The sequence below is a fragment of the Mus musculus genome, chromosome 11 (assembly GCF_000001635.26).
Source record: "Mus musculus strain C57BL/6J chromosome 11, GRCm38.p6 C57BL/6J".
Classification (NCBI taxonomy): domain Eukaryota; kingdom Metazoa; phylum Chordata; class Mammalia; order Rodentia; family Muridae; genus Mus; species Mus musculus.
Window position 1 is genome coordinate 51,883,734 of NC_000077.6, and position 11,176 is coordinate 51,894,909.

The 11,176-nt window shown below is 47.6% G+C and overlaps 2 long non-coding RNA genes across 3 annotated transcripts; both read left to right on the forward strand.

Annotated features, from left to right (window-relative positions):
- The first annotated feature begins 295 nt into the window (after positions 1-295).
- Positions 296-5,308, forward strand: Gm39821. 2 transcript variants are annotated; one of them, XR_003949673.1, is made up of 4 exons: positions 296-640; positions 1,435-1,516; positions 2,472-2,578; positions 5,194-5,308. It is a non-coding gene; the product is annotated as a predicted gene, 39821 (long non-coding RNA). The 2 variants fall into 2 exon arrangements; XR_879831.1 differs by lacking the exon at positions 1,435-1,516.
- An 18-nt stretch (positions 5,309-5,326) lies between these two features.
- Gm46281 lies at positions 5,327-6,547 on the forward strand. Its single transcript, XR_001780207.1, has 2 exons — positions 5,327-5,360; positions 6,335-6,547. It is a non-coding gene; the product is annotated as a predicted gene, 46281 (long non-coding RNA).
- Positions 6,548-11,176: the final 4,629 nt, after the last annotated feature.

Genomic DNA, 11,176 nt, shown 5'->3' on the forward strand with positions numbered 1-11,176 from the left:
TGTCGCATCCTGTCATGGGGATGGGAGTACTTGCCCTAAAAGCAGGTGTAGATGGGCCACAGTCCAGCACCTCCTCCCCCATCACTGGAAGCCTGACAAGTGCCCAGACTGCCGGCCCTGTGTGCAGGCAAGCTGAGCTGAGCCAGCAGGAAGTACACAGGCTTTGAGAGTTCAAACAGCAGAGAGAGAGACTGGGCTCACGGCCAAGGCCAGCCCCTCCACCATCCTGTCTTCGCGCTACCACAGGTGCAACCTCTATCTCCCCTCCCCCTCTCTCACTCTCTCCCTTCCTTCCCTTCTTCTTCCTCCTCCCTCTCCTCCCCTTCTCTTCCTCCTCCTCCTCCTCTCCTTCTCCCCCTCCTCCTTTCTTTAGACAGTCTAACTACACAGCCCAAGCTATCCTGGAACTCACTAAATAGTTTGGCATAACTTTGAACATATGCTCCCTCAGCCTCTGGAATGCTTTTCCAGAGAGCTAAGGAAGAGGGCAATCTTGAAAGGCCTTGGGGAGCCAACCTCTGCTGAGCCTCCACAACGCCCCACACAGTTTGCTTAGACAAGGCCAAGGCCAGGACAAGTCCTCTTCAGGCTGCCTGGGGAGCCTCTGATCCTTCAGTATCTTTCTAGGGGTGTGACCCTGGTAAGTTATCTCTCTTTTTTCCTAGGTCCCCAGAACTCTGTTTGCTGACCACAGGCTTGAACTCTTAGGAGAATCAAGGACCTGCAGAGGTTGACACAGGATGGGCTGTACTGGTTGAAATTGCCTTGGTTCTGGGCTGGCCCTGGAATTCATGCATGGAGTGGCTTGGGCTACAGGGGTTCTCTCTTGTGTTCTCTCTCTCTCTCTCTCTCTCTCTCTCTCTCGTGTTCTCTCTCTCTTTGTGTGTACATGTGTGTATGTGTGTGTATATTTACTTGGTTATTTTATGTGTATGGGTGTTTTGCCTGCAATGTATGTCTGTGTACTATCTGCAAGCCTGTGTGTCAGAGGTCAGAAGAGGGCATTGAACCTCCTGGGACTGGAGTCACAGATGGTTGTGCCTTGTAGGTGCTGGAAATTGAACCCAGGTCCTTTGGAAGAGCAGCCAGTGCTATTAACAAACAAGCAAACAAGCAAATGTATGTGTATATACATTTTAAGACAGTGTCACATGTAAGTACTATATGTGTGTACACTCATATCCAGCTTAAATAAAATTATTAAAAATATATTTGTCAAGACAGCCATAATAGCATATGCCTTTATTTCCAGCACTGGGGAGGCAGAGGTCTTTGTGAGTTTGAGGTCAACCTGGTCTATATAGTGAGTTCCAGGACATCCAGACCTACATAGTAAAACCCTGTCTCAAAGACCAAAACCAAAACCAAACCAAACCAAACCAAAACTGACAAAAATTTGTTAATGTGTGTGAATGTTTTGTTCCCATGCACCAGGTGCATGCCTGGTGCTGTCAGAGGTCAGAAGAAGGTGTTGGAGTCCCTGCAAATGGAGTGATGGATGGCTGTGAGCTGCCATGTAAGTGTTAGGAACTGAACCCAGGTTCTTTGTAAGAACAAGCGCTCTTAACCTCTGGGCCATCTCTCCAGGCCTCTTAAATACACTTAAAAAAAAGATTTATTTATTTATTTATTTATTTATTTATTTATTTATTTATTTATTTATTTAATGTATGTGAGTACACTGTAACTGTACAGATGGTTGTGAGCCTTCATGTGGTTGTTGGGAATTGAATTTTTAGGACCTTTGCTTGCTCTGGTCGGCCCTGCTCTCTCAGTTCCTGCTTGCCCAAAGATTTATTTATTATTATAGATAAGTACATTATAGCTGACTTCAGATGCACCAGAAGAGGACCTTAGATCTCATATGAATGGTTGTGAGCCACCATATGGTTTCTGGGATTTGAACTCAGGACCTTTGGAAGAGCAGTCAGTGCTCTTACCCTCTGAGCCATCTCGCTATCCCCTTAAATACACTTTTAACTGAAGAGTAAATACACACAGAAAATGCTCCAATCCTGCCACCTCTCCTGTGTGAACGGAACAATACCTCCAGCCCAAGGCTCCTGTGTGCTCCGCCAGTCCCATCCCAAGGGCAGCCACTGTCTCGGCCTCTGCCACCACAGATGAGTTTCATCTATTTTTGAACTTTGTCAATGGAATCTTGTAGTACAGGCTATTTTTATGTCTGGCTTCTGTTCACTCGTGTTGTGGAGGATAGAACACTTTGCCCAGCCTCTTGCTGTACTGTGTTCTATGACTGTCACTGCTAGGGAACGAGGACTGCCTGTGTTTAATATTGGAGGTGACTGCTGAACATGTGTCACTGGTTTTACATGGGGGGGCTCACTGCTTTTATGATAACCTGAAACTTCAGGTGATATCGCTAGAATGGTTTAAATTATCAGAGAGGGAACCTGTGAACCCATTTCTTCATTCTTTCCTCCTTTGTTGATATTGAATTTGCCATGTAGCTCGGGATGACCTTAAACTCTTGATCCTCCTGCCTCAACCTTCTTATTGCCACTATACCCAAGTGATTCGGTGCCGAGGATCTAACCCAGAGCTGTGTGTATACTAGGTAAGTACGTCCACAGACCATTCATTTCTTTACTTATTTGTTTGCTTGTTTATTGGGACAGGGTCACACTCTGTAGCTCTGGCTGTTCTGGAACTCACTCTGTAGACCAGGGTATCCTCAAACTCATAGAAATCCCCTTGCCTCTGCCTCCAGAGTGCTAAGATTAAAAGCATGTGCCACCACAACTGGCCCTTCACCTACCCATTTCAACCTCTCATTTCTGGCAAATACTTGCCGACATGTCTTGTGACTTCTCTAACGATGTGAACCACTGTCTTTTCACCCTCCATAGGGCACCACCAACAAACCAAACAAGTCTATCCACTCAAGGCCAACTTGGGGAATCAATGTGTTTATTGGACTTATGTATAGGAGACTGGGTGAAGAATTACAGGAGCATAGGAGACTCAAAAATCAGTCATGAAGAGTCTCGTCGCAGCACAAAGCAAAGAGGCATCTGTCTTTAGTTTACTTTCTCCTTTCTATATGCTCTCGCACCTCCCCAAGATCAAGTGAAGCTAAGGGGCAAAACAGAGATGGAAAGCATCCCTCTCTGCTACAGGGGACCAGAAACAGCAGGGACCTTTTTATCTGTTGCCATGACTACAGGACCAAAGGTTTCCGTGCTCTGGGATGGTAAGGGGACAGTCATCTTGTGACTAAGAGAAAATCTGTATGTGCCAACTCCCAAACAGATCTCCAAGATGATATTCTATGGGATGGGAGTGGGCCGACCCTAAGCTAAACTAAATAAACTCCAGAGCTCAGGCCAATGGACTGCTGGGAACCTGCAGAAAACACATATTGGGAGGACCTTAGTCCCAAAGGCCACAGAGCCCACTCAGGCAGCACAGAGGCCCAACCTAGATCAGACTATGGGGGTCAGAAAACTGAGGTTGGGACATATCCCTGCCACCTGAGAAGATTAATTTTCTGACTGTGGATGCACACATATGGGGTCAGGTACTCCAATGTTGTCACATAATGGTATAAGAAAAAAGAGAGTCCGGCCGGGCGTGGTGGCGCACGCCTTTAATCCCAGCACTCGGGAGGCAGAGGCAGGTGGATTTCTGAGTTCGAGGCCAGCCTGGTCTACAAAGTGAGTTCCAGGACAGCCAGAGCTATAAAGAGAAACCCTGTCTTGAAAAACCAAAAAAAAAAAAAAAGAAAAAAAAAAGAAAAAAGAGAGATCTCCCTTCCTATTTAAGGCTGTTGCTTTGAGGGACTGACATATAATAGCTCAGGGCTAGAGGTTAGCAGGTTGTTCCTAGAGCCTAGAGGGGAAGGTCTTGATCTGGTCCATTTCTGAGCTGGCTTTCGTTATCAGATTTTAATATCTAAATCTTGACTCTGGCAGTCCCAACAAGCTAGAGTTGGTCCTTTGGTGACAGTACACTACTTAAAGAGATACTTAGCGGCTGGAAAGATGGCTCAGCAGGGTTAAGAGCACTGACTGCTCTGGCCCAGAGGTCCTGAGTTCAATTCCCAGCAACCACATGGTGGCTCACAACCATCTATAATGGGATCCGATGCCCTCTTCTGGTGTGTCTGAAGACAGATATAGTGTACTCATATAAATACAATAAATCTTAAAAAAAAAAGAAAGGAAGAAAGAAAAAGAAATACTTAGCGACCAAAGGCAGAGAAAGGATATTTGTCCAGTGTGGTTACACTGTGATGTTTAGATGAAGGTGTCCAAGGACCCCATGTCCATCCTTTTAGGTTTAAAGAGAGGGCAAGAGGCATGAGGACTAAGCAGTCCTCTTGACTGGCCCACCGTTGCCCATCACCGTCTCAGTTCATGTCTGCCTTACAAGGTGGTTCAATAAATACAGTTGCTAATCCACCAGCTGCAGAGCAAGCGAGAGAGAGAGAGAGAGAGAGAGAGAGAGAGAGAGAGAGAGCAAGAGCGCACTCGAGAGAGAGAGAGAGCCTTACCCATGGATAGTTCTCATCTGGGGATGTGAGGGTTCTAGGTGTCCCCTGAGTTGTGTGCTGGGTGTCTCAAAGAAAGGTTAAGGAGCGCCTCTCACTGAGGCTTCAAGCAAACCAGAAGGAACGCAGCCGAGATGCCAGCTTTCATCCCGGTTTTCATTGCCTTTCCGAGTTGTCATTGTGATACTACGGGGTTTCTCATCTCTGGGCCTCGTCCTCCTGTCTGTCTTCCTGGAAACTGGGAGGGTGGAGCTGGGGAGTCATTTTGTTAGTTTGTTTTGGGATGTGTGTGTGTTTTCAAGATAGGATCTCACCACGTAGCCCTGGCTGTCCTGAAACTCACTCTGTTGATCAGGCTGACCTTGAACTCACAGAGATCTATCTGTCTCTGCCTCCCGAGTGCTGGGATTAAAGCTGTGTGGTTACTGCCTGGCTAGGGGCTCAGGAATCTGGCTTGGGAAAGGATTCTCTCAAGGTTTGAGCAGAGTCATCCCTCAGTGTGAGGGGCTGGGCTTGAAGGCTGGCACCATGGCTAGCTCACCTTGCTGGGGACACCGACAAAGGTCAGCCGGTTGCCTTGGCCTCTTTGGGTTCTGGTTTATTGGTGAGGGGAGCTGGTCTCTCTGGAGATTACCCGAGTTTCTTTTCATTTAATTGATGTATTGCTTGTATCCGTATAGGTGTTTTGTCTGCATGTATGTCAGTGCTCCACAGGCATGCTTGGTGCCTACGGAGGCCAGAAGAGGACATCAGGTCCCCTGTGAGTTACAGATAGCTGCGAGCTGCCACGTGGGTACTTAGAATTGAACTCAGGTTCCCTGGAAGAACAGCCAATGCTGTTGACTTGGTAAGTCAGTTCTCCAGCCCCATGGAGCCTGTCTTTTTATCCTTTCCTTTGTTTGTTTTTGTTTGTTTGCTGGCTTGTTTGCAGGTGTGCTGTGTTGGATCTCTGGCTTCGATCTCCTGGACTCAGGTGAGCCTCCTGTCCCAGCCTGTGGAGCATCTGGGATTATCACTGCTTGCTGCCTGTATACTCGGCATGTAACCTGACCTTGGACAGACTTGGGCCAAGAATATCCAGGACTCTCAGTTTGAATATTACCATGATTCTAGAATGTGTGTGTGTGTGTGTGTGTGTGTGTGTGTGTGTGTGCAGGCACATGTGTGCACACGCTTCCGGAAACTGAACCCAGGGCCTTGTACATGCTAGAAATCCCCCCACCACTGAGTTATACTCTCAGCCCTTTAAAATATCTTTATTATACTCATTCTGTGCATGCATGCATTTGGGGTGTAAGCTTTACATTTTCAAAATCTGCTTTTAATATGGGTTCTAAACACTTTAACCTCCCTTCTAGCCCACCACCCACCAGAGGTAGTGGGAAAGAAAGATTATTAGGATAAAGAGGAAGTGGACTTGTTTAGAAATGGTTCTTTGGAGTAAATCCCATCTGCATTGTCAGGAAATCAGCAGTTCAGTTCACAGGAATCAGCAGCAGAAGCTCGACCCACTCGCAGACACGATACAGATATAACAGCAGTCCAGTTCCTTAGAGTCGGAATAGCAAACATGAATCAGCGGCAGAAGCATGATCCAGCAGAAACAGCCAGGCCTCAGTTGAGTCAGCACAAGTCAGCCGAAGGGACCAGGACCACTAGGGATGCCAGGAGAAGTTCTTTGCTGTGCCTCTCTCAAAGAAGCAGAGATTAGTGAAGATTCAAGACCAAGAAGAGTTACAAAGTTACTTATGCAAGCCAGCCCCTATCAATGTCCATTGGGTCCTATTTATATTCCCTCAAAACATCGTGTGCCCTCTACAGGTCTTGCCTCACCACCTGTCTTTCCTCAGTCCATGAGTGTTGCCTTAGCAAAACTCCACGTGCGTCTTTATCTGACATCGTTCTATCGGTCAGAGTCTTTGGAAGAGGCAAGAAGCCGCAGGAATCTCTCCATTTATTTCTCTCTATGAGTCTTGACCATTGGAGCTCAACAACGCATGTAAAGTGAACCAATACATGTGTGTCATTATCGAAGAATCCTTCATCATGTGTCCTTTCATGTGCTTGCTTTAGCAAAACATTCTTCCACCTGTGTCTGCTTCAGCGAAACGTTCCTTCACATGTCTGACTCCACCCAACACAACTGACTTTCCAAAGAACTGTTAAGTTTCCACTTCCCAGGGTGGGGGTACATGCATGATGTGTATGGAGGTCAAAGGACAACTTGTGGGAGTTGGTTCCGTCTTTTCACAGTGTAAGCTAAGGAAGCGCCGGTCATCGGTCATTGGCTTGGCAGCAAACACACTGAGATAGCTCTTTCTAGCCCAACCCTCAGCTTTTCTTTCCTCCTCCCCTTCCTTCCTCCTCCTCCTCCTCTCTTCTTTGTCTTCTCCTTTCTCCCATCTCAGGCTTGGAGATAGAAGTTTCTGATCTGGATCTTGGTATGGAGATCTTAAGGCTTAGTGGCTATGGATTCCAGAAGATTAAATCTCCGAGTTCAAGGTCATCTGGATTGAAAGGTGTGGTGGAGCACACCTTTAATCTGGGCTACACCTTCTGCTGGAGACAATATAAGGACATTGGAAGAAGGGAGTCTTGCTCTTGCTCCTTCCCCTGCTTGCCGTGTGAGATTGAGTAACTGCTAGATCCTTGGACTTCCATTAACAGCTACTACTGAACCATTGTTGGGAATTGGGCTGCCGACTGTAAGTCATCAATAAACTCCTTTACTATATAGAGACTACCCATAAGTTCTGTGACTCTAGAGAACCCTGACTAATACAGATGGACTCTCAGTATCTCACCTATAGAGTTTAGGTTTTCCTCAACTCATCCTGCCTCAGCCACTTAAATGCTGAGATTATAGGTTTGAGCCACGATCCGATTCCAGGTGCCAGGAAGGATTTTCTAATAGACATTATAGTAGACCTAGCTTAGTTTTCTTAACTCCATATGGACAGCTTGTTTGAATATCCTATTAAACACACACACACACACACACACACACACACACACACACACACACAAAGAGAGTACAGGCACTTGCTGCCAACCCCCCCCCCACACACACACACAGAGTACAGGCACTTGCTGCCAACCCCCCCCCCCACATATATAGAGTGTAAAGATACTTACTATCAAACTTACATGCCCCTCCCCCCCACTGGAAAGGCACTTGCTACCAAACCTCTCTCTTTCTCTCTCTCTCTCTCTCTCACACACACACACACACACACCAGTATAAAGGTACTTGCTACCAAACCACACACACACACCATACACAACATACACACAACATACACACACACATACACAACACACACACACACACACACACACACACACACACACACACACACACAGTAGAAAGGTACTTGCTTTGATCTGACAGCCCAAGTTTGATCCTCAGAACCCACATGGTGGAAGGAGAGAACTCATTCCCCGTTGTTGTCTTCTGACCTCTGTATCCATATTTATACACATACATGCACACATCACCAATAATTAGGTATAAGTTTTTATTATTTTTATTTGTTTTGTATGTGTGGTATGTATGAGTTCATGTACACACATGTACATATGTGCACATGGAGACAGACAAGTGGTTGATGTCAGTTGTCTTCCTCAATCACTTTCCACCTCATTTTATTTAATTAGTTTCCATTTTTTATTATGGGGAAGCCGCGTGTGCTACGGAGTGCATGTGGAGGTCAGGGGATAGCTCTGTGGAGTTGGCTCTCTCCTTCACGTGGGTTCTGGGAATCAAACTCCAGCCGTCAGGCTTGGCAGCAGGTGGCTCTGCCTCCTTGGCCACCTCACCAGCCCTCTGCCTCAGCCACCTCACCAGCCCTCTGCCTCAGCCACCTCACCAGCCCTCTGCCTCAGCCACCTCACCAGCCCTCTGCCTCAGCCACCTCACCAGCCCTCTGCCTTGGCTCTCAGACAGTATTTCTTTCCCCCTGAACCTGGAGTTCACTGGTCAGCCAGTCTAGCTGAACCACTGAGCTCCAGGATCTGTATGTCCTTACCTCAGTGCTGGAGGCACAGTTGGTCCTGCCTTACCCAGCTGTTACATGGATGCTAGAGACTTAAGTCAGGGCCTTGAGCTTGCAAGCACTTTACCAACTGAGCCATCTTCCCAGCTCCAAATGATTTCTTGTTGATGGTGGCTTGCTTTCCTGTTTATTTTAGACAGGGTTTGGCCAGACCAGGCCAGCCTCAAATCTGCAGTGACCTCCACTGGGGGTCAAGCTCAGGTGGCCTGGCGTGAGTAGTGCTTTGACTTGAGCCATCTCCCCTCTCCTAGACTCAGCGGTAGCAACACAGCTGTCAGCAACTCCAGGCTGACACTCTCCTACCTTCAAGCCCTGGTGAATGCCTTCCTAGCTGTCCAAATATCCACGACTAGCTCTGATTGGACCACAGGGTTTGGCATGGGAATCACAGACATCTCCAAACCAGCCACTGTACAGCTCCGCCCAGTTCCCAAGGCGTTCTGAAGCCCAGTATTGAGCACAATGCCCTCTGCACCATCTGGAAGGCTCCCTGCAGCTGAGCACCCTGCAGAAAGTGCTTTGCAGTTTTGCACTATGAATAAGGCGCTATACAGCTCCACGTGTAGGTAAACTCTCTGCATCTCAGCATGGTGCACAGGGCGCTCTGCAGCTCGGCAGATGCTCAACTCCGCTAAGATGCTTGTGGTTTGAATAGGTTTGACTCTCATAGACTCATGTGTTTGAATGCTTGACTCACAGGGAGTGACTTTATTAGGTGATGTGTGTCATTGTTGGAGTAAGTATGGCCTTGATGGAGGGGGTGTGTCACAGAGGGGGTGAACTTTGAGGTCTCCTATATATGCTCAAGTCTGGCCAGACTGAGCTTTCTGGCTGCCTTTGGATCAAGATGTAGAACTCTCAGCTCTTCCAGTACCATGCCCTGCTTCCTGGCATGATGATGATAATGGAGCAAACCTCTGAAAGTGTGAACTGGCCCCAATGAAATGTTGTCCTTTATAAAAGTTGCCCTGGTCACCGTGTCTCTTCACAGCATCGGAAACCCTAACTAAGACAATGCTCAATAGCTCTGTCCATAGGCGAGATGCAGCTCTGCTGGGATGGGCATGGCTCACGTGTGACTCTCATGCCAGAGAGTTCACCCCACCTTAAGCACGGGAGCAGGAAGTGTTGAGAGTAATAGTTGCCCAGGTAAAAGTGGGATGCCAGGGACTGACCGGAGAGATCACAAACTGCTCTGCAAGAGGACCCGAGTACAGTTTCCAGAACTGCACCCAGCCCCTCACAACGCCCTGCACCCGAAGCTCTAGGCCTATCTGATGCTTCTGGCCTCTCATGGGTACCTGCCCTCAAGTGCACATGCACACATGCACACACACACACAATTAAAAAGTAACAAAGATAAATTTTTTTAATAATTTTTTTTTAAAGTAAATTGGAGCTTGCTCCATCCCCTCCACGCATTGACCTGGCATTGCAGTACCTCCAGGAACGGTGCACCCCCTCCAGGGAATAAGAGCAGTCTGAAAAGTAGACTTCAGAAGCAGCCTTCTCTCTTGTCTGTGGCTCTTGCTCCACTTTCACTCTTTCCTGCCCACCAGGCTTCTTGATAGCCTATCTGTTTCTGTCGTTACTCTCTTGGTCTGCAGTGATTGACGCCTGTTACTATTTTCTGAGGCATAGACTGTTGTTGTTGCACCTTAGTCACCCTAAGATTTAAATGTCCTCTGCCAGGCAGTGGTGGCACACACCTTTAGTCTCAGCACTTGGGAAGCAGAGGCAGGTGGATTTCTGAGTTCGAAGCCAGCCTGGTCTACAGAGTGAGTTCCAGGACAGCCAGGGCTATACAGAGAAATCCTGTCTCAAAAAACAAAACAAAACAAGTAAATCAGAATGCTGTTACCAGAAGAGGGGGAATGGAAACTATGCAAGGAAACTAAATTATCAACAGGGGACAGGTGAATGTGGACCAAGTCTTCTGTTTGGAATCCGTGTACTGCTGGGCAGTGGTGGCGCACGCCTTTAATCCCAGCACTTGGGAGGCAGAGGCAGGCAGATTTCCGAGTTCGAGGCCAGCCTGGTCTACAGAGTGAGTTCCAGGACAGCCAGGGCTACACAGAGAAACCCTCAAAAAAACCAAACAACAACAACAAAGATATCCATGTGCTGATACACAGCTTTGGTGCAATAAACTTGTGAGGTGTTATTCAACTCCAAGGAAGTGTGGGGTTTCCTCGGCAGCCCCTGCCCTCTCTCAGCTCACCCCTCTAAGACCTGATTTCTTATTTTTATGTTCAGTCTGGGCACCCTGGTTCCCTTAGGGTCAACTGCCTGGGCTAAGGTTATTGGCCCCTGAATGTACTGTGCTGTCTGTGGGGACAGGAAACACAGCTTGCTCCACTCGGCACTGCACAAAGTCTTGCTGAGTGGGTGTGAATCGTTGTTGGCAGGTGAGTAGAGCCTGATACCTTTCAGAGCACTTTAGTATTGATGTTTAGTTTGGTTCTTGGTTTTCCTTTTGGCTGTTCAGAATAGAGACCGGAGTCCTGTAAGACCAGAAGTCCTATGTCCTGTTCACTCATCAGCCAGTCAAACTCAAGGGCTGGCACATGAGCTGACAGACCAGTGAAGCCAGGACCACAGAAAGCTC